The sequence below is a fragment of the Wasmannia auropunctata genome, unplaced genomic scaffold (genome assembly GCF_000956235.1).
Source record: "Wasmannia auropunctata unplaced genomic scaffold, wasmannia.A_1.0 LD335244.1, whole genome shotgun sequence".
NCBI lineage: Eukaryota > Metazoa > Arthropoda > Insecta > Hymenoptera > Formicidae > Wasmannia > Wasmannia auropunctata.
The window spans coordinates 51,097-74,467 of record NW_012027646.1 but is presented as its reverse complement, the minus strand read 5'-3'; the positions used below and the strand labels follow the sequence as shown (position 1 = coordinate 74,467).

General features: G+C 43.1%; 1 protein-coding gene across 3 annotated transcripts in view; it reads right to left on the bottom strand.

Annotated features, from left to right (window-relative positions):
- LOC105457369 (histone demethylase UTY-like) overlaps positions 1 to 23,371 on the bottom strand; it is a 64,840-nt gene that overhangs the window by 29,993 nt on the left and 11,476 nt on the right. Inside the window, exon 1 of one of the 3 annotated variants that reach the window (XM_011701993.1) lies at positions 16,133 to 16,897. The exons of the other annotated variants lie outside the window; for them this stretch is intronic. The gene's annotated coding sequence lies outside the window, so the exon portion shown is untranslated. Of the gene's footprint in view, positions 1 to 16,132; positions 16,898 to 23,371 lie in introns of those variants that run through there. 3 annotated transcript variants of the gene reach the window in all.

Here is a 23,371-nt window from a genome sequence, read left to right as displayed (position 1 = left end):
GATTCGCATGGTCGATCGGATCCCTTTTGTACCTTTCAAAAAATGCCCCGGAGCTGCACCTGGGGTAAACGGAGGACGAAGAGATACTCATTCCGTTCTCTTTTGGAGATCTTTGAGTCCTCTCCCTCGGTATAACATTTTATCTCGCTTCGTATCGCAATTTTCATGTCGCCTCTCAATTTATTTTCTATATGGCTATCTAATTTCGCGCCCACGCGAACCCTTATCTTAATTTCTATTATACCTCCTTCTTGGACGAGATAAACATAGAAATTTCGACGCCGCTTCAACCTGGGATGAACGAGACAAAGATGGTAGCCTCGAACTTAGCCGGGATCTTTGTATCTTGAATATAATATTTATCTTACTTCGCGCGTAATTTTCACGTCTTTTCTCAGTTTATTTCTTATACTTACTCTCGAACTTAATTTTCCACTTTAACTTTTATTTCGTTTCAAAAGATAAACAGTTAAATATTGAAGTTTCGATATTGCCTTAACCAAAACGCGAACGAGAGAAGAAGGCAGTCTCTTCCACGCACTTTAAATCCCTGATCCGATAAAATACTTGTCTTGTTTTATATTGCAATTTCCATATCATTCTTCCAAGAAATTTGATATTATAAAGTAGCAGGAACATTAAAGATCTTATGTCAAGGGAAATGAACAAATGTATGAGATTTCCAATACTTTGGAAAAATTATTGTCATTTTTTAGGATCGCATATAGAAAATTTAATTTGTTTTTATATCAATTTTCTACTACTATTTTCCTTTATCTACGTTATGGTTATCTCAAAACACGTGTTCTTTATCTTCGTAAGGTACTTTTCGAATTTTTTCAAGCACACGTACAAACCTCGCTCACTCGTGATCTTTTGTCTCGCAACCGGCGGAGGGAAGGGTGGGTAAAGGGGATGAAGTCTCAGTTTAATTCTGTTCTCAGTTTAAAACGACAGATCGGGGCCCCGGTCTTTCTCGTCGTCCTTCTCTGGGCCGTTACTCCCCCCCCCCTGTTCCGCTCCTCGCCATCATGGAATAAAATATTCTGCGGGCCCGCCGAGGGCGAGAGCACGCACGAAACCTCGCCTGTAAAAGGCGCCCACGTACAACAAAGACATCGAGATGTAGGTGGCCTCCTAATTTTTTATCGGTCGCTCTCTGTCCCCTCGGGCCCCTTGTATTTGTTCATAGGGAAAAGGGATCCCCGTCCTATCCCGCAGGACCTGTCCAAAGGCCCCCGTGCTGTTAAGGCGAATTTACACCATTTTTCTTTCCTTTGAAACGTAGTTTTCTTGTTGCTAAATCGTCAGAAAATTTATTTGTATGTGTGATCACGTGTGAAAAATGTGCAAATGTAAATTTACTCTTTTGAAAAATAAGTGCTACTGTGTGTAAAAGTAACCAGGACAACACGGCAATTGAGAGCGCGATAGTCGCCTAATTGAATTAAAACTGCTCTTCCTGGGAGACTCCTAATCGTCGCTATTAAGACAACAATTATCACGCGTAGACGTCCACCAATCGCGCGGCCGCGCAGCATCCAGTAACGCCGCGGCGCGAGGACACACACGGCCTAACCTAGCCCAACTCGCGCACAACGGTGGAAGGGAGAGAAGTGAGAGTACCCAGTCGGGGTGGCTGGAGGCGCGGTGGAGGGAGATAACTCGACGGGGTCCCCATCGATTTTCGCGCATCGCACGGACGGAATTCCGCGCAGATGTGCAAGTTCGCGTTCTCGCTGATGCACTTTCGACGCGAGGAACGCGGTCATTTCTCTCTCGTTTCGCGTTTATACGATATTTTCCACGTACGAACGTGTACGCGGGCCGCTCATTTTTAAAGCGACGCGCGCAGAGAACGCTCGAGATTTCCAGATTACCTTTAAATCCATCACGGAGAAATTTTTGCAATCTCTATACCAACGTCCCTCTAGCAACGTAGGGTTGTTTAAAATTGAGAACGCGGATCCCAGATTTGATAGGAGACTGTACCTAATTCCGAAGCGAGATAACGGGCTGACATTTGAAACCGGTGTACTTGCGTTTATAGCATTTGCCGCGGGGACAGAAAGGCGAAAAGCGATAGCGATTCATCGGTCCAACGAAAATACCCGCGAGACAAATGACCGAGTTTGTGATTGCAAAAATGACATTCCGCGTGCGAAGCGCTCGAAAGGCAGCAAATAAACGGGTCAATACTCAGAACGCGACATCGGCTTTAACGCCCAGCGACGCCGAGGGAGGCGAACAGCCTCGAAGAGGGCGAGGATGTTCACCCCTTCGTGGTCGCGAAGCGGAAAAAATCATCACCCTCCCCTTCGATCGGCGACAGAGAAAATTGCGATCGCCCTATAGAAAGGATTTCAGGCAATATAAAACTGAAACTGCGTTAAAGACATAAAATAAAGAATCGAGTGTTTTGTAAAATGTGAGAGAGATAAGTAGTGTAAGTATTCTTTCTAATGAGACTCAAAGTTATTGGAAGATTATATCGAATTAAGACTTCGGAGTTAAAATCAAATCATCTGGTAATGAATTCCTTCAAAAAGCAGATTCAAACTCGCGTTAAATATGTCCGCGGTAAATAACGCGCGCACGCGCACGTGTGTGTTAGAGCGTCGAATTAAATATTCAAATATAGGTAGTCACAAATTAAAATAAAATTCGTGACCCGCCGTAACTTTTGCATATGCGCACGCTGAATTCAGCTCGGACTCAATTTGAATTCGATTGGGCTTAATTCGAATCGAACTCGGGGCCGCCGGCAGTCGTTGTCGTCGTTGAAATTTATTGTTTCGCGCTGCGAATCGATGCGTGCCAAGATTCTTTCAAGGTTGCAAACGGCGAGACGGCGAGCGACGCGGCGCGACAGTGCGTTATCATCGGCGGTCGCCCGGTGCATCGTATCGCATGCGGCGCGACGCGGCGAGTACCGTTGCATCGGCCTGCAGCGAACAGATAGCGAGAGAAAGAGAGAGAGAGAGTGTGTGTGTGTGTGTGTGTGTGTGGAGGAAGCGAGCGAGTGAACGCGAGAGAAAGAGCAAGGGAGAGAAGGGGGGAAGAGAGAGAAAGGGAGGAGGGCGCGTTGAATGGAATAGCGAATTGACTCGGCGGAGGGAAATTACGGCCCTTTCCCTGCCGCGCCTCTCACCATCGCGATTGTGCAACTGTCGTCACCGTCAAAGATATCGACGAGCATGGAGAAAGGACGTTCCGATAAGCTCGTCGTCTCGTTCCCGATACGCCAGCCGATAAACTCCACGTACATGTATCGCCTTTTTCGTATATACGCGAAACTAAAGCAGTAGAGCAATATCCGGTCAATTTAAATGTCCGGCATCGAGTTGAACTCTAGTCGGGTCGTCGTCTATAAAATCCTGAAAGTCTGTCAAGGGGAGAGGAGTTGCAGAAAGGCCGTATAAAGGAGATGAGTACCTCATCGCAAATGTAAGTATGATTCATTATTTCTTTACAGAAATAGCTTCTGCGGAATGTCAATGTTTTCTCGAAGGTTTACAATACGCAGGCAAAATTTACAAGCTTCTAAAATTGGATATGACATTACGGAAATACAGAAACATATAACACAAATTCCGTGCCCCAAATAAAGGTAATGGACATCAATTACACAAAATTTAACATTTGGAATATAAAACACATTTTAACTGTTTTTATGCCGGTTTTAACGATATTGTATAACGTATTAATGATATTAATACACTGTTTTTACGCTGTTTTTAATGATACTGTACTAATGGCATTAACTTCGAAGAATGATATCGACATTTTTATAGCTTTGCGCATTTAAATCTTCAATTTAAATCTACAATTGATCGAAATGAATTATGAAAACGCGTGTGATTTCTCATCTTGAAAAGAACTGTTAAATTTCTCACAAGCAGTTGTTATATATACTTTTCCAGAAATCACTTACAAACAACTAAAATCATATATAGAATATGAAATTTAAGTGCATCACTTAAGTGCAAGAGGGCTGAAAAGAGTATTTCTGTATTTCCCCCTTAAAAAACAGGAAAGTCTCGCGGAGAGGAGAGGTGAGGTGAGGTTAGGAGAGGGAATGCGATCGCGAATATCGCTAAATCCAGCACTGAATCTTGCAAAAAAAGGGGGAGCGATATCCAGCGACGGAGGGTGATACGATAAACGACTCGTTCGCTTCGATCGGACAACGTGAGGAAGGGGACGAGAGAGAGAGAGCGAGACGGGCGTTCGCAACCCTTCGCGGCGCACGAACGTTTTTCCGAGAAACTGCCCCTTTGCGTAAACACGTGATCACCTTCACGGAAGTATAATAGCGCTTCCTCCTTCCTGTGCGTCGGGTTCTACTATACGAACGCGGATTACGCGCATCGATTTTATAACCGCGTGCACTCCTCCGTCGCGTGCGCACGTTGTTGGTTATGCGGCACACGTGTACAGAGCCGGTTATAGCAGAATAGTTGAAACTCTCTTTGTTTAGCTGGATAACCTTTGCACGGATTTCAATGGAAGAAACATCGTGTCGCGGCAAATTGTCCTTGCGCAATGTAATAATAATCGTGACATTTAAAAAAACGATCCTTTTATATTATTTTGAATTATGAATCAAATTTACAAATTGGAGTAAAGGTGTAAGAGTGCTCGGAGACATTTTTATTAATATTATATAAAAATTAAAATGACACAATAATAATAAAAACAATGATATTATATTATACAAAAATAAAATATTAAAATGACTACGCGAGTAGGAAAATGAGTCATGTGTATGCATTTAATCTCGTTCGTCTTTGTCTTTTCTTACTCTCGTCTTACATTTCTTTTCAGACGTTAAACAATCGCACGTAAGAGTTCGTTCTTCAGCCCTTCGAGAGATCAAAAACGATTGACATGGGGCCACCTATTTACGGTTTCGCGCAAATATTAAACTCGCCCATCAAGCATTAATGGTGTTTGCTAATCGCCGTGGTAACCATGGCCGGCGCATTAGCCGTTTGCATTACTAATGTCGTACTTGAACGGATGACAACGACGACTTTCGACCTTCGAGATGCGCACCGCGCGCGCAATTACTGCCCGGAGGAGAACGTAAATTTGCTTTTCTTTTCGCGGGCGATTCGCAATTGCCTCTGCAACCGAAATAGCGACGAAAAGAATACGTTAGACGATCACTTAGCCCTTGCGTGCGTGAATGCCTAACGAGGATTCGCCGAAACTCGAATAGACAAATTTTTATTTAAATTCTATCAAGCGATTTAAGATTTCTTCAAAAGTTTCTCAGAAAAAATAAATTTTGAGCAAAACGTTGTGAAAAAAACCGAAGGTATAAAAAGATGTACACAGTTAATTCTGCAGAATTTCCGAGTTACAGACTAAATGTTTACTTCGTAAGAGCTGTTATTTCGTAAAACCAATAATGAGACTTTTGGAAAATGAGACGTTTCGCATGCAAGCATTGCATCCAGTATACTTTTGTCTCCTCTCGGAATGGGAAAATTTCACAGTAAACTCCCCTTCCCGACTCGATGACACGTTCGAATGGCAGTCAGTCAGTCAGTGGATAGATCGAGCCTGGCGACGTCCGTTAACGGCAATCGAGCGAACGAGCGAGCGAGCGAGCGGGGCGAATGCGAACGGCATTCGCATTATCGCCGCTATGCCGTACATACATAGCTAAGCAAGAACGAGCAATGCACGCAATGGCTATCGAATGGGAGGTAAAAGCGAGACTGCAAAGACGGCCGGAACGAAACGAAGGCCTACCTTCCGGCACGAGGAAACGATGCACTCTTGGCTCATATGAAGCTTACGGGTGTCTATTTAAATCCGGGAATTAATTGACACGCTCGCTGACGCCGCGTCTAAATTTAGACCGAGAAAAGCGGGACGAGAGAGAGGAGGGGACGGACAGGAGACAGAGAATGTTTTGTAAGTGAAAAATTAATCATATAAAGTGTTACAAATATAAAGATGGTTTTTGTTCAGCTAAATTATTGATTTTCAATACAAAATATTGCGATAACAGTAATTAAATATAAGATTAACCAGTATTAATTTATTTTTGAAAATTAAACTGATTATTTCTAAATGCATGTAATATTTATTGAATGTCACGATATTACAAAACATATATTATCAATTGTATTTATAGAAGAAATAAAAATTCATTAAACTCGACAAAATTATCTCAGTAAAAAGTGATAAAAAGAACTATTTGCAATCAATATGAAATAATTGGATAATTTCATTAAAACAAAATTGTAAAGTACAGTTTATTATCTTCGCGAAAAAAGGAAAAATCTGCTCCGCCCGTCGAGAAGTTCATTGAAACGTTTTTCAAACACCCCGTATAGCTAACAGCGGACGTGCTAGGAGACATACGGAGAACAATGAAGCGCACGGTCACAAACACGCTGGTAGGCACGCACGCACGCACGCACGCACGCACAGTGCATACGAAGATGACGTAAGCGCTGATTACGCGTCGTCGTTGCGATGGCGGGCTCGCCGCGGCGACTCGTGTTGCATGTGCAACGCGACGTTCACAGAATGCGGCAATGTACCGAGCGTGCGTGCGCGCGCGCTGGCGTGTATGTGTGCCGACAATGCATGCATCGCACGCACACACGCACGTGCGCAACCGAAGGACGAGGCCTTCAAGTACGTACATATCGCGCGCATATAAGGCACAGCCAATATACACACATATATATATATTTATACGTATATATATATATATATATATATATATATGTATGTATAAATAAAAGCGTACGAGAGACTCATCAGCTGACAAGAGGAACCAGGCGAAGCAGGAAGAGCCCGCGTCCTCGTTGAAATGTCCTCAGATAGAAAGAGAGATAAAGAGATGGAAGGAGAGATAAAGAGAAAGGAAGAGAGAGAGAACGATGTATTAAATGCAAGCTTATTTCACACGTGAAGCAAAATCCGGAAGACTAAAGTATGCTATAAAATATTATGTACAGGGATTTGTTTTATTTCAATTCTTCACATTCAACTCTTCACGTATTTTTCTAAAATTTGAAATGTAAATTTCGTCGTTATGTCCTTGTTTATTATGTATCTACTCAAGAAAGAAGAATTAAATAAGCCTTACGGATGGAACAGTTATAAAGTTTGTTTCTTAAATTATATTATTAAAATATCAGTTATAAAAGTTATAACAATTGTAATGTATAAAATTGAATGATACGTTTTTGAGTCTTAATACACTTGAGATTGTTATATTAAACCAACTTCAGAAAGCTTTCTCAACTTTTCGGGAAGAAGAAGAAATCGGCAATTTACTTAAAGAATCTGTCGATAAAATCTTACTGTTGTATACGATTTGTTTTAAAAAAAATGTAAAAAAAGAAGACGTTTCACTCGCTAGAATTCAACGGAACTCTATGTTTATATATATACACGTAATCCGAATATTCATGTCGGTAAGCCAATCCCGAGAGAGGCTGTTGTTAAAATTTTCTGCTTGCACAATAAACAACACAATCAGCGCGATGATAACGCAAGGTCACGTGTACATCGATTGACAAACTTTGTAGCGACCAATCAAAATTGCAAACGACCACGTCGAGTACCACTTTGCGTTTTTCAAGTGTGAAAATCATTTCTCTCTCTCTTTTTTTACTCTTTATTTTTTTTTCGTGACAACAATAACGACGAAATTCAGTCGAGTGTTGTCGCATTCTGGATGCGCGACTGGTTAATTTTTTTCTATCATATACGTTGTTCTATCATGAACGGATCGCAAAAGATTTTTTCTCCCCCCCTCCGCGTATCTATGCCATCGGAAATTCCTCGCCGGAATTATAACGGTTTCGATCCCCGCTGCTTCGAGGCCAGGACGAATCTCATTCCGAATTTAGACGCGGCGCTCGCGGAGCGTGCAACGCGGAGAATATCGATCAGGAGTATTATCGAACCAGCCGGGACAGTTCTACCGGGTGCTCCGAAATGAGGATGCTTCGCCGGAGTAGAGCGCCTATCGTGCGAGCCATCTTTCGGATGCGCCGACAATAGCACGGTAATTGACACGGGGACGCAAATGAGGGACACGCCGCGCAAAAGACGAATGTTTCGAGTTTCGCTTTAGAAAAAAAAAAACGCCCTACGGAACTACACCGTGGAGGGAGAGCACACGTGATTTCAATTAAGCTTTGTACTGTTCCCGAAACAAGCAAAGCGGTTACTTAATTTCGTATCGTTGTTTATAACTCGTCATGTATATATTAGGAGGTTACATGTAAAATATATGTATTCTAAAATTTCTCAGCTTTATGAAATATATAAGGTAATGTATATATATTTTATTATTAATGGGTAATCAATTTATCGCACGTTCGTGTAGGATAAATATCGAAAGACATCTCATTCTTTTATAAAAACTTCTAAATCGCGCTATCTGCGATTTCTCAAGGTAAATTTGTGAAAACGTAGAAAATGTAAAAGTCCAGCGTAACAAATGATCTACGTTTACAAAATCGGATGTAACGTAACAGAAGCAATGGCACAAATAAATTCTGTATTGCGCGAAATATGAGTGTACTTGTATCGAATTGATGAAATGTACAAACAGTTGCAAAAAATATATTGCAATTTTTGGCAAATTGTTTAAAAAAAAAAATCAATTTGGCAAACATTCCATCTCTTATCTGAAATTAAAATAAAACGTCGAAATGTGTGTACGTGTATGCGAGTGTCGATATACTTTGACTGAACCTGTAATGTGCCCTCCTACCCGAATGTGTAACACACGTTTCTTTTATTCTGAGAACGCAGTCTAGTCGTATAGCTAAACGCAGCGAAAGAGAACCGCAAAGCGGTGCAACGACGCGACGGGGTCGACCTAAGCGAAGTTAGGTTTCAGCGCGCAACACAAAGGGAAGAAGGGACACAAGGGCGGAGGGGGAGGAGGAAGAAGAGGGGGAGAGGGAGGGTGGTGGAGGAGGAGAACCTAAGAGAGTGCAGCGCGGATGCGGGACGGGAGAGAGCGCCGTTCGAGGGAGGGCTGTTGAACTTTCAGGGTCACTCCCATGGGCCTCTCGCGCGCGGAAAAGAGAAAGCGAGAGGAAGACGAAGGAGAGACGCATGGATAGAGGGGGGGGGAGAGCGGACAGAGGGGGAGGAGAGAAAGAGCGAGGAGAAGAACGAGCAGGTTGAGGTCCGACACGAAAACTCACTCCTAAACTCCGTCTAAGGACCGCGCGCGATTCGGGGACTGAGACAACGGACCGACCGGTCTCTCGACCAATTCGTCTCTTCGCGGGGCCCCCGGCGCGCGCGATAGATGGGTAGCGTCGCCGTCGACGTCGCCGTCGCCGCGCGTCGTCCTTCCCGAATGTGCGCGCCGCTCACGAAAGCCCCGACGCACATTCGGGCCGCGAAACCAGTTTTCGGGCCTCCCCCCCCCACTCTCCGTCCCCTCGGCATAGGGCTCCGATTCCCTGCGCCGAGGGCCCTCCCGAGACAGCCGGGGGGAGCCCCCGCGCGAATGCGAGCGCGAGCGCGGCGTCGGCGTGCCGACAGCGAAATAGTCAGGGTCGCGCGAAAGCGCCGAGAAGAGATTCACTTTCGGCCGTCCTACTTCTATATAGATCCACCACGAGGAGTTGCGCTCCCGTTTAACGCGAACGCGGCAAAGGAGAAATGGCGCTCGAAAACGTTGTGAAGGGAAAATTCCGGAAAAAGAGACTGGGGAAAAATAAAGCTACGCGGGAGTAAATTACACGGCGGGAACGTTGACCCGTCACGTTGACTCATCAAGTCGCCGCCGCCGCCGCCGCCGCCGCCTATTTTTATCGCTTACTTTCCTTTTAATCCTCCCCCCTCCCCTCTCCCCGCTCGCGTCGCGGTATTACAGAGTTTCGAAGTTACTACGAGTTCTTGCGAGTTTCGAAAAAGAGACGAGCACGTCTCTTCCAACGGCGCGCACGGCCACGCGCGATCAGACAGGATGGCGGGGCAGGAAGTTAACTGTAGTCTGTGACTAAGTGCGAACAGGATTCCACCCGTACATAGGTAAACGTGTGCCGGAAACCGCCGGTTGTCCGCGCGAAAGCGCGTCTATGTTGACCAGAGAGAGGGGGGGAAGGAGAGAAAAAATTGATAAGAGAGATCGAGATAAGATCGTCCTCTCGCGATCTCACGCGTTCGGAGAGGCCATGTGGCCACGCGGTAACACACCGAGGCCACCCCCCCCCCATCCCCACCGTTTCCCATTCCGTGCCTAGCTCGTGAAGATTACACCGCTTAGCGGTAAACGCGGCCTTCTTCTAAGTTCACGCTAAATACAGGGGTCTCGGAATATCCTCGAATATTTCTTTTCCCGAAGCGCGTCCTCGACCATTTCTGAGATCTCTTGTTTTTGTTTTTTTTTTTTACTTGATGGAGATGGTACCATTTATCGCGATATTTGGCGGTATATAATAGGTCTAAAATGTATGCTACAAAATGATAAATAACGGTGTGGCTGTATGTGGAAATTAAGTAAATTACACGTGAATAATTTGTAGAGAGAGAGAGAGAGATATTAGTGATAAATATACCTAATAAATATAACCGATAGATCAGCATATTTTTGTAATAGATTATATATCAACCTGAAAAAGTTTTGTCTCTCCGTCGTGTATCGTCCACAATTCGATTATTCTTTCTCAATAAATACTTTTTTTTAATTCAAATTAAAGGTAAATCAAGAGATACATATAATTTCGCCTAATTTTTAAATAATATACAGTACATGATACAGTACATTTGAAATTTCTATTTCTGAAGAAATCTAAATCTGTTCTTTGCCTCATGATAATCATGTTTCGTTTCTCGCTGCGATAATTACTATTATCATTATCTTCCTGCGTTCGTACTCTCTCTATTCTTGCTCTCAAGAGACAATACTTTTATCACTGTTATTGCGCTCGGCATTCCTATAATTGTTATCGCGCCCGAAGACCCGTTATCGCGCGGATAGAAAAAGACTTCCTTTCCAGAAATTACAGATTTTTCGGGCGCAGCGCGGCGAGGGAGGAAATCTTTATCTCGCGGAACGGGCGGCGTCGTGTCGAGAGCGATAAGAAACTCGAACGAAAACCTCGGGAAGAAAGAACGTGCGAGAGCCGCGTACGTATACATACACACAAGAGAAGGACCGTCCGTCGGCGGAGGGTCAACGACCCGGCTCTCGCTCTCCTCTCTAGTACCTGTATCATCCTCATCTCTCCACCTCGGGCGGAACGCGCGCGCGAGCCTAACCGCTAGCGAACGAGTGCGAACGCATCCTCGTCCTCCCTCTCCTCCTGCTCCTCCTCCTCCTCTTCCTCCTCCCACTCCGCGAAACTAGTCTTACGCGCAAATTACTCCCGCGGGATTCCGCACGAGTAGTACTCGCACGCGGTCGAGATCGAACCTGCGAGGCCATTTTAATTCCAACTCTACTCAACTCGGAAGTTTGCGAGAAAGAATACCGGAGTCGAATTCTCCTCGATGAGAGATTTTTTCAATTTATTTTTGCAACATGATGACTTATTTTAATCACAATTTTTATTTTGTATAAATAATTATTCAACGAAAGTTTTCAAATGGAAACTGAAACGCGATTCAAAAAAAAAAATTGCGAATTTCCTCTCGAAGCAAAGCGCGAATAAACATGTTAAAACGGTGTATCAATCGTATTATCTATAATATTTTATTACGCAATCTGTACTATCTGTATTCTCTGTAGGTATTGTCTCTAATATTTTATTATGCCAATTTTGTTACCATTTGACACTTCACACATTTCACTCTCTATGAATTAAGTATTACGTAATCCAATAAATTCTCGTACTCCTCGCGCGAAAGTGACTCTTTTAGGAGAGGCTTCGCTTTTTTGTGCATGAAACGCACGCGCGAAAGGGAGAGTGAGAATACTATATGGCGTAATTTCGTATTTTTGCAGTTTGTAAACCGCGAACGTTAACGCAGCTCGGAAGAATGGTAGGAGGACGAGAGAATCGATATAAATGCCAGCCGATGGGGTTACACACGCCTCAAGAGTCGCCGGGGTTAAGTGGCCACGTCGTTTCCCGCGGTTAGCGTGCGGCGCTATAACGCTATTCCGCTCTAACGCCGGTAACAGCTCTCTCGCGCGCGCGCGCTCTTAACCCACTAGAGATATTAATTCGCGCGTGTATCACGCGTGTCAGCTGATCGGTTCTCGCGGTGCCGCGCCGCGCCGGCCGGCCAGCCGGTCGTTCGGCCGGTCGCCAATTGCCGATTGCGATCGCGGCGTAAACGCAATCGTGCATAATCGCGATTAATAACTGTCATTACGGCAACGAGAAATGCAAATACGAAACGAGCGAGAGAGCGAGCAAGCGAGTCGTCGTTAATTTTTTACCCGCGCGCTTTTCAACGCGAAAGCCGAACGATATACGCGATAATTATAACCGAATCATGGCTTGGAAGAGAAAAAAAACAGCATCGGACAAGTTATAATTTTTGAAGAAATCAATGAATCGCGTTCCTTGTTTCTCTTTTTATGAATATCAAGAGATAATTTTTGTCGGCGATTCTCTCATTTTCTTTGTTCGTTTCACGATTAAACGTAAAATCAGCTTTAAAATCCGATGCCCGATTTAACGAGTCCCCTTTTCAAGAACACTGATTCAATTCCGATCTCCGCTTTGTCCCAAATATTTAAACGTTAAATGCTCCTCCAGTTAAACGAGATACCAAATATACGTAATAAAGGAGTAATAAATCAGTTATATAATCGTTAATAAATCGACAATATCGAAAATTAATACGGCACTTGTAGAAAATTTGTGTTACCATATTTCACGTGTTTCAAACGGCCTATCCAAATTTTCGTGTTAATTTCACGCAAGCTGAACGCTACGTTACAATGTAACACAAACATCTGGTACAGAATTATCAAAAACAAACAAAAAATGGAACGTTTCGATACAATTTGAAAGCGATGAAAGCATGTTTGTTCATTAAAATTAATATTTACAATATATTAAATTAGCGCGTACACTCTATTTATTTATCTCAAAATTTACGTTATAAAATTACATTATTTTCATATTATTTGTTCATTTACTCATAAATCATGTTATTTTAACACTAAGAAAGTTGATCAACAATATAAAACATTCAAACAACACATTCACAAAGTTAAAGTTAAGTTAACGAGTATGTTAAAAATTCAACATAAAAATTTTAGCGAGGATCGGTTTTATACCAGAAATACAAAATGCCTTTTTACCGCGTAAAATAATTAAAAAGTAATTGTTTGTAGATGAAATAATCGCGTAATAAAGTGGTAACACAAATTCGCTTCTCTTTATAATTTCCATTAACCGAGTCCTGCTTTACATTCAATATTGTGCTTATATTTATTACTGCACGATGCAAATACGTTTATTTTTCACAGATATTCGACATAGTGCATGCATTGCAAATTCTTGTATTAAAAAACTGTTATTTACTTCTTTTTAGAAAAATATTTTTATATATAATTCTTTGCCTAATAACTTTATATAAGATCAAAATATCCACAAATAGTTTTCATACGAAATTTCAATAAATCTTGAAAAGGCACGTAGTTGTGGTGTATGAGATTTTATTTTCTAACGCAGGTTGTCTCACAATCAGAGGTAAACGGTTTACCCTTTATAAGAGTTCGGAACTCACTTGTTAATAATTTAAATCTCGTTTTTTCTCTTTCTCTCTCTTTCCCTTTCTCTGTTTCTTTCTCTCCCTTTCTCTCTTCGATTCCGCCGCACGCGCCTACGTACGTGAACGATTCATCGATCTCGGGGGCACATCGGCGTGCCGAGCTTTGACCGAGAAACAGCCGGGGGCCAGTGATCTTCAACTCGTTCAACAACACTCTGCGAGGTGGCATTGCCTGAATGCCATGGTCAGCGACCGTGAGGGATCGAGAATTTAAATTCTGCGCCGACTCCCACCGGCCCACCGTCTTCTTATCCCGTGGATTCTGCAGCGTGATCTTGCTCGCGTGCAAAAAAAAAAAGAGAGAAAAAAACCAGAAACCCGTACCCTGTGAGATCGAAAACCGCGCGAGATAAATTTTTATATCGAGCCACCGTAGGTTTTTGATGCATACGGTTGCGCGCAGTCAAAGGTTTATTCCCCTTGATTGACGTTGTTAATATTTCTTTAGTAACTCTCTTATGCGCTGAGCGAATTGCATAATTAAACCTAACGAGTTAATTGAACGACGAAAAAAAATATCCCGGGCAGAAAGAGGCATGTTAAAGACATCGGTCAAAACGTGTGCGTCTACAGTGTTTATAACTTAATTTTTGTTTTCTTGAATTATTATCTTATCGGAACTTCGGAATTGCGTTAAAAATGCGGAACGTAAAAGTCGGTCGCGAAAGAAACGCGATCCGGTTTTTTTTTTTAATGCGCCAATCAGCTGACGGTTGTGGCGCATCGACAGTCTTCGACCTTATCGCATTATGATCGGGAACTCGCCGTGACACTTACGCGACTTGTTGCATTTATCCGAACGCGAGCCTCGATAATTAACGATTAAATAACACCCTCGCGCACGCCACCTCCGATTTCCGCCGCCTTTGGCCCTTCCGGTAAAAAGGTCAGTAATAATGACGTATACGTTTTTATCAGCAGAACATTTTTAAATGTCCCATTTTATCCAAGATATTAACTCATGCTCAAATTCACCTGCTAAACTTTTATAATTATTAATTACGTAAGTTGCTCACTAGGAGAAATTTAAAAAAAAACGTAGAATTTCAAGGGATATTCTCTATTCGCGACTCGCGTGAGAAATATACTTTCTGCTCGAATTACCCGCGATAACGGTAAAAGGTGCAAAAGGATTTAACGTCTAGCAATACAAATGCCAAGGTTTAGAGCCGCGTTTCGATCCGCGGCTTCGGCACTTCGGGCTTTTATTCGCTATTTAGAGCAAGGCCCCATCAAGGCCATGAGAGAGCATAATGGCCGGAAGTGCGGCTTCCACGCGAAAACGTCATGTGCATTGCACTCGCCACCTCCTCACTACGATTGCGATTACGAGTTCGCATGATCCGAGGACGCTCCTTTAAGGGAAAAACCATTCTCTGCGCGATACGAGAGTGTTGTCGAAAAATTAATTCTAATATTTTGAGAGTCTGGTAATAAATTGAAATTTATTATTAAAGAATATATATTATAATATTCGAAAAACCGGAAATCTTAAAAATTATTTAGACTGAAAGTTCAAATTGAATTTCGAGATTTAACGGTTATGAAACGCTAGATTTCGCGCTCAACTGTGGATTTGGTAAATATAATTTCAATGAAAACAAATAACACATGGCTAAATTCGAAATTTCGGAATTTGTTGTACGAGAATCATGTGATTCCCTCGCTCGCTCGAGACACAAACACGGCTCGTACGGGAGCCCGTGTGCGTGACACTCGTATAAAATGTATCGAAAACAAACATTCGTATCCCGGGGTTATTAAATCTCTCTCGTCGCGCGTCACGGAAAAGAGTATCACTTTCGTTTTCGTGCCAGCTCCGACATATAGCACCGGCGTACGAATATACACAGCTCTATCGTGCGCCGCTCTCAAAAGTGGCAAAGACGACGCGAAAGTGGAACGGCTACAGCCAGGAGGAGGATATATATTTCGGCGTTGCGGGGGCCCTCACCGTGGCGGTGAACGAACGCGGGCTGGAGCGAGAGCCCTCCGTATAGAGTTGCGCCCTGCGCGCATGCCGCTTGCACGGCAAAAGGGTCAAAGGACGAGCGGCGAGCCGAGGGCGGTACACGAAAGCGTCGTCCCCGAGGCATCGATCGGAGCACTGGCCAAAAATTCGCGCGCACGGCTTCGCTCCTATTCGAAAGAAAGGAGCGGAGGGGTAGCGCGGCAGAGGAGGGGGGAGGGGAAAGAGAGGGGGATGGAGTGCCATAAAAATCGCAGAGTTGCAAAGATCGGGCGCAGCGCGATCCACGCCGACGATATGGTAGTTAGCAGCGACGAGGAACGCGTCACGAAAGAGTGACGATCGCCACGGTCAGCTAGCCAGCCAGCGTGAACTCGCGATCGACGCGACGCGACGCGCCGCTGACTTCACGCAACAACTCACCATTTAAATCTCCCAGCGGCAGCGGCGATTTAAATCGACGCGCGTCGTCGGAGTATCGGTCGCCTCTTCTCTTTCCGATACGCTCCGATGCGATAATACACGTCCACACTACACGCCTCCCACCCGCTCCTCTGTTCTCCTCCCGTTCTCGTCCTTAGTGTTGTTGTTAACTGCTGCTGCTGCTGCTGCTGCTGCTGCTGTTGCACAGTGTGTCCTCCTCCTTCCTCCCCCGACGCAACGTTGAGAGACGTTCAGCGACGCCTCATGGCCCCGACGACACTCTCTCGTCGGGATTATAGTTTGCTCGCGCGGGTTACTTTGAGCGCGCGTTTCCGGCAGTGTTATTGTATGTCATACAATAGCGTTTTGAACACAGGTATAAGAACACGAAATAGAAGACACCGCGAAACGAGCACGCGCGAGCCCGAGTTACCTCGGAACGGGCGCACTCGCGGAACGTCCACCTCGCCGCGTCTCCACGGCGTGAAGTGCACTCCGATACGGCCAACCTCTTCCTTCGCGGTTTATCACGCGATCGCGATCGCGATTACGCGCGCGCCCTCGGCACCCAGGAACTCCGGCAGTAATCGTGTAACTATTATTACACTTAGTGGCAGTGATGCGTCGTCGCGCGGGTTCGGGGAGGGGGAGGAGACAGAGACGGGGGAGAGCGTGTGTATGTGTGTGTGTCGGAGAGAGAGAGAAAAAGAGAGAGCGGCGGTAACGCACGCGGAGCGCGGGGAGACACCTCCACACGTCGAAGGCTCTCGCGCGACTGACGTGCCTGGTCGGCACGTAGGGCAACGTTGGTTGGGATTAGGAGGCGGCCTCCCCCTCTATCCCGCCACCACCTCGTGCGCCTCGCCTCGCGCGGTGGAGCGAGGAGGAAGCGCGCATGCGTAGCGGCCCTGTTTTAGAGCAGCGCGCCGCGACACTCGTCGCCGAGCCACCGCCCGACGCGCGTTCACCCTCTTCGTGATGCGATGCGATGCGGTGCGCGATGTAATGCGATGCGCGATGCGGTGCATCAAGATGAAGTGTCGAAAATGGCTTAAATACCAATTTGAAAAATACCAGACATTCGCATTATTCGCAATCTTCAATATAAAGAAAAAAATCTCATCGGTTGCAAAATAACGTGTGAAAAAAATTTGTTTTACAAAAATGATTTACTTTCCATTAAAAAGATAAATTTTATAGGAGCATCTTTAACTTTCTAAATTAGAAAATATAATAAAATAAATTTTTTTCATGCTGTTTTTAAGCAAAATTGATTTTAAAAATTGAAAAGTAAATCTGCAAAATTTTTTATAAATTAATATTTTATATTTAATTTTAAATAATTTATATTAAAATTATTTTGAATTACGCTGTCTATTATAAGATAAATATTACATTCAGTCTATATTCCTTCGATTATACTTTAATCGAAGGAATATAGACCTCGTTGTTGGATATATATACCATGACATACATATCATAATATTATAATATCTACGACAATATTCAGCCTGTTCAGATCGATAGCGATCAAACTTGCATGCGACTATTCTAAATATTATCATAGTTAAAAATATTCCACGTATAAATATTTCGCTTGGGACGTTTGGCTTTCATTTCAACATAAAAGCCAACACAAAGTTAAACGTTTCCGATTCGACCTGCAGCGGTCGAAGATTCGGAAAAGCAAAAGGGCAAACGAGACTCAGCCGAACTGTGATTGGAAGCTGTGGACGAAACTGTGCGAGCGATTCCTTTTTTTTGGCTTTCTTTTTTTCTTTTTTGCGGACGTCTGAAACTATTTCCCATAGACCACATATAGAATACATATAGAAGAAGATAACGGCGGCGAATCGGTTTACTCGGAATTCAGAGCCTATTATTACGAGAGCGTAATCGTCTGATTATACGTCTGACACATACACGGCGCGGTCCGCACCTCTGTCTTTCTCTCTCGCAACCGTATGTATCGGATTCCACCCCTGCAACGGCCGGCCGGTATAGGAACGGGCCGTCGGAATTTTGCGGCGACTCGAGGAATCGGCTGCTCCTTCCCTCTCCCCTCCCTCCCTCTCTTCCCCAGTTCCTTCCCGTTTACCGGAACCTTCGTTACCAAAATATACACGACGGTAGTTTCCGGTTTCGTTACTCTTGTTGCGCGACGCGGCGGCGGCGAAGAAACTCCGGCCGCGGGCCTCAGTGACTCTCAAAAAGTTTCTTCCAATGGACAGCGCCGAATTAAGAAGCGGAAATGAATGATGATTTCTCGTAAGATAAATAAATAAAAAAATGAGGTAGAATAAAAAAACAATTTATTCCCGATTTATTGTTTCTATGAGGAATCATCCTTTCTTCGATTGCGTTATCGATTCGAAGACACACGCTCATACGAATCCTTGATATCCAGTTATTAAAAAAAAAAACATTTGCATCACAGTCGTTATTCTAAACATAAGCGACTTACGAATATATCATGTAATAGAAATACACCGCAATAGATATCTTTCGTTAATTTTCGCATTCATAAAAAGTGACGTTGACGCATTCACGAAAGAACGGACACCGAAAACTTTCTATTACGACGTAGGATATTTCAAATTATTTAAATGTGCCCTAGTATTCAAATGTATTCACTTCTCTCCCGTTCAAATATTTACATACATTCGGCCAATTTTGTTTTGTTTTTATTTTTTTACCCAAAGTACGTACGTACGTACATGTGTCAGATCCAAATGGAGTTCGCACGCATTAAAGTTCACACAGGGAAATCCCGGTGAACGCGCGTTATTTCCGTATAATTAAATTGCGAGCAACAGCTCGTGAAATGTGTAGGAGAAGAAAAACGAACGGGGAAAGCACCTGATTGAAATCGATTACTCCGATTATCGCGGGAGAGGACGACGCCGGGAGAGGACTTCCTCGACGCTCGAGCGGAAATCGATTGTCAGGATACGGCCGGCGATTCATAGCCGGGCGATGAATTAATGCGGCGACTGCCTGGTAAGGACCCGTTACCCGGGCAAGCCGGTTATCTCGGCGTGTAAGCGGTGCGAGAATGCAGTACACGCCGCGCGCCGCGCGCGCGGGCACGAGCGCGCACGGTAAGTAAATAACGCTGCGAAGGTTAATTATGTAAAAACGCGAGCGCGCGCGCGCAGTTATTTCGTCCCGAACTTACTCGCTAATCCGCGAGTCTATAAATAGCATAGTGTGTGTGTGTATGTGTGTGCGCAGTGTGCGACACCACGTAACTTATTCAACACGTGCGAGCGTGCGATTACGCGAGGCAGAAAAAATGCACCTGTCTCGCGCGGCTGAAACGACGTCGGGCCCGATTAACAAAGAATGGTATTTAAACGTTACGTCATGAACGTTACATACGGAGAATTAATAAACGCGTGAAAAGACACGCTCGCGCTAACGCGCGATCTGTTATTCACGACAGAGATTTATCCCGCGTAATTCGAGTCTGAGTTTGTATTCGATTAATGCGGAATTGTACGCAAAAAAAAAATAATTTTTATATAAAACAAGTATTATTTTTTTTTATACTCAAAGAGTATCAATGCTATTTTGCAACTACCTTCTACGTATAAATTCTATCGAATAAAAACATTTGTTGTACACCCTTATAAACTTCAATAAATACATTTATTCCACGGAAATCGCCTCTCGCAATCTGTTTCCAGTATCTAAAAATCACGACATTTTTTTACCCGTATACCCCTCAATATTTATATTCGCATTGATTTCGTATGCATTGTTGAGCCCTTCTTTTAGCCACATAAAAAAATCTTGCTGAAAGAAACATTTCAATAAATGATAAAACGCGCGATAAAACGGTATCGTAACTACATATGTTTAAACATAAATGCAGATTTATTCGTATAAAGGAAAACTCGTGTTCTCGCGCTGAAAAAAAGATGAAATCTTCTGAAAATTTAAGCGACGCTTAAAAGCACCGCGAGAGAATTAACCGTGCTCGCGTTTCGAGAAAGAAAAGATGGAAATTCCACGGACGAGGGCCTACGTTCGTACCAAAATACATGCGCGCGCGGAGGTTGCAATCTCTTTCCCCCTTTTTTCGGCTTTAGCCCGTCGGCGGTTTCGCGACGGAATTAAATTATTTTTAACTAACACCGCCGCGCGTTACAGCAGCTTGTTAATTTACGTATCCCAAGAAGTACGCGCGATACCTTCTGACAACTTTATTTCGCTAATTCGCCAACAGATTTGTAAATCCGTACTAGAATAAAAGAAAATGAAAAAAATTCCTTTTAAGAAACATTACAAAATTAAAAAACTTAATATTTTTAAACAAAAAAATTATTTATTTAAAAATCTAATATTATGCTTTTTTAAAAGAGATTTAGCGTTAGATAATGGCTTCATCAAAAATCACGAAGCGTACAATTTCTCAAATTTTTTTTTTACCAGAGATATTATCGTTGACGGAACTTGACATTTGTGACACACGTTCAAGGTGTTAACGGCTTACCCTATTTGCCGCATGTTGCCCTTGAAACACCGCCAATAGACCGAGAGAGCGGTCGTTCGCTCGCTAACTCACTTTTGCGCGAGGAAACGCTGTTACTTTCAGCCGAATCGATACAAGTCGGCCGCGATACTCCGCGATCGCGTTGCGGGAACGGAAAGCGAGATCTGCGCGTCTGCCACGTAATTTCGAACTTAACAGGGAGAAGAATGAAGTCTTAATTCATCAAACAGGAAGCTCATTGATAAAAGAGCAGGCATATTCGTCAATATTAAACATATGGAGTCACATATACATATCTGAACTCGATTAAGTTCGCGCGTCGAGATGTATCGTGACACGTGATAACGCGCATCTCCGAACATTTCTATCAATAGAACGCGTACTCTTATCACGCATCCACGATCTGTCGTTGTTACCGGGCATCGCTACATGGACGCCAATGATAAATATGTACAGGAAACGAATGAAATAACAGCAGATTTAAAAAAAAAATCAGTAGCTCGTGCCTCTGCGCTTATCAATAACAGTGCTCGAGAACGCTTGACCTTAGATAAATACGTGTGTGTAGTGATATTTTTAATTTATTCTTTCGGTAACGAGTAAAACTTACGCACAATTACAATTGTATTAAGCGCAATTATATGCATGACGTTTCCTTCTTTCAGATTCTAAAATACGAATAAATTGCAAAACATAACTCGTAAATTTTCATTTTAAATGAATTCTTCGAAATTGTGACGGCAATCTGCATGCACGATATCTATATTAAAAAGTGTGCCTTCCTTGTGTTCTCACTCTTACAAAGTCAACTGACTAATGGCTTCGCGCAAGAGACAAAAGAGGAGGCAAGTCTGCTTTTGGGAGCAAGTGTGGATTACAACGGGGATTCGTATATCGATAACCTAAAAAGAGTGGAGTGTCGAGCAAACTTGGCCTAGGAGGTGAGTTTCCGCTGACCTTATCAGATGCCAAAGCCACGTGGTCGCGGCGACGGCGGCGGCGGCGGCGGCACGCACCTTGTTTTGCAAGGTGCACCTTACCACGTTGCGCCGCGCCGCGCCGCGACTCGCGCCAACGGCATGCTTTCACGTCATCCGTTAGAAACGATCGCGTATAAATCGCGCAGCGGGGCTTCGGCCAGATGCACTCGCGCGCAAAACATTATGAAGTTTACAGTAATTAATTGCCGCGATGACAGATTTATAAAACATTATTAGTTAGATATGTATTAGACCTTTTCCAGTCGCGATCTTTAAATCACCATTAACAGTGCGCTTTATTATTCTCTCTAAAAAAAAAAAGGTCTAAATCAAACATCGTTTCAGATAGAGATGTATATTTATATAATATAATATACATAGGTCATAATATAATATAGATTGTGAAGCTATAGATTTACCTTTCATATTTAATCATTTATGGTGTTCTTTGAACCTATCATTTCTCTCTTTTTTCAAGCTAAATTCTAACTCTCATTGTGCACAAAACGATGTTAAAAATAAACAATCTTTCTTGATAAAATATGTAACTTTCAAAAAAATATATATCAAGATTAGTTATGGTTTAACTAAGCTTTCATAATTATGGCTCTTAACGGATCAATATTCAAAGTTTAGTAAATCCAGTAGGTGTAGCTATTTATGGTATGCGCGTAATATTCTGCGCTGCGCTTTGCGGCGCGGAACAAACTTTTTTTACGCGAACCGAAGAAAGCCCAGTTCATCGCTGGAAGTCAGTGACTTCCACATGTAATGCCTGCGTCGCGTCGACTAATTTTAACTTCCTCGGCTAAATGCAGAAAAACAGACCAATTGAAACGAGGTACACCGAAATAAAAGCAGATCGATTAAACGCCGTAGGAACTGCGAACCGAATTACATACCGAATATCCCGCGAGAGAGAGAGAAGAGAGAGAGAGAGAGAGAGAGAGAGAGAGAAATCCGCGCTCACGTGAAATCGTATGTAATGAAATTTTAGACACTTCAAATAAGCACGGTCGTATATCAATGTGCGTAATAAAACAGATTATCGAATTATTAGTCCACGTTAATTTGACATCGTCAAATGACAACGTTATTAAATTACTTAGCGTTGTTTTTGGAATGTTTGATGTCGCCATAATAAAACATAGGTATATTAAATATTACTTGTAATATAGAAATTTAATTATTATTTATAATATAGAAATTAATACAGATTTAATAGCTTTATAAAAAATTCTCTCTGTAAAAAATAATACGAAATTTTATTGGCACGATTAATTTAAAAGTGTAGAATTCAGGGCTATTAGCGATCTTTTCCAAAATATATACATATTTTTAATTAAAAATCTGTCAAATTTTCACAAGTATAAGTATGCAATACACTATACTTTAATGAATAATTATTGCAGAAGCTACGCTCGCATATAATCCTCCTGATATGAATTTTTTAATTCATGTAAACCTTCGATAGTTATTGCGAGGAAATCAGATTTAAAGTGATCTCACCTCGATTGCTACTGGCGGGCTACCGCGTATGCGTAACGCGAAGAGGAGAGGAGGAGACGATGGAAAATAGAGGGAGGAGGGTTCCTTCCTTCCACGGGAAGGAAGGCAGAAGCGAAACATTGCGAACGCAGGAACTCGTTGTCGTGGACTCTCTCGCGGCCCATATCTCTGTCTTTCTCTCTCTTTCGCTCTTTCCCTATATATTTCCCTTTCTCTCTCTCTCTCTCTCTCTCTCTCTCTCTCTCTCTCTCT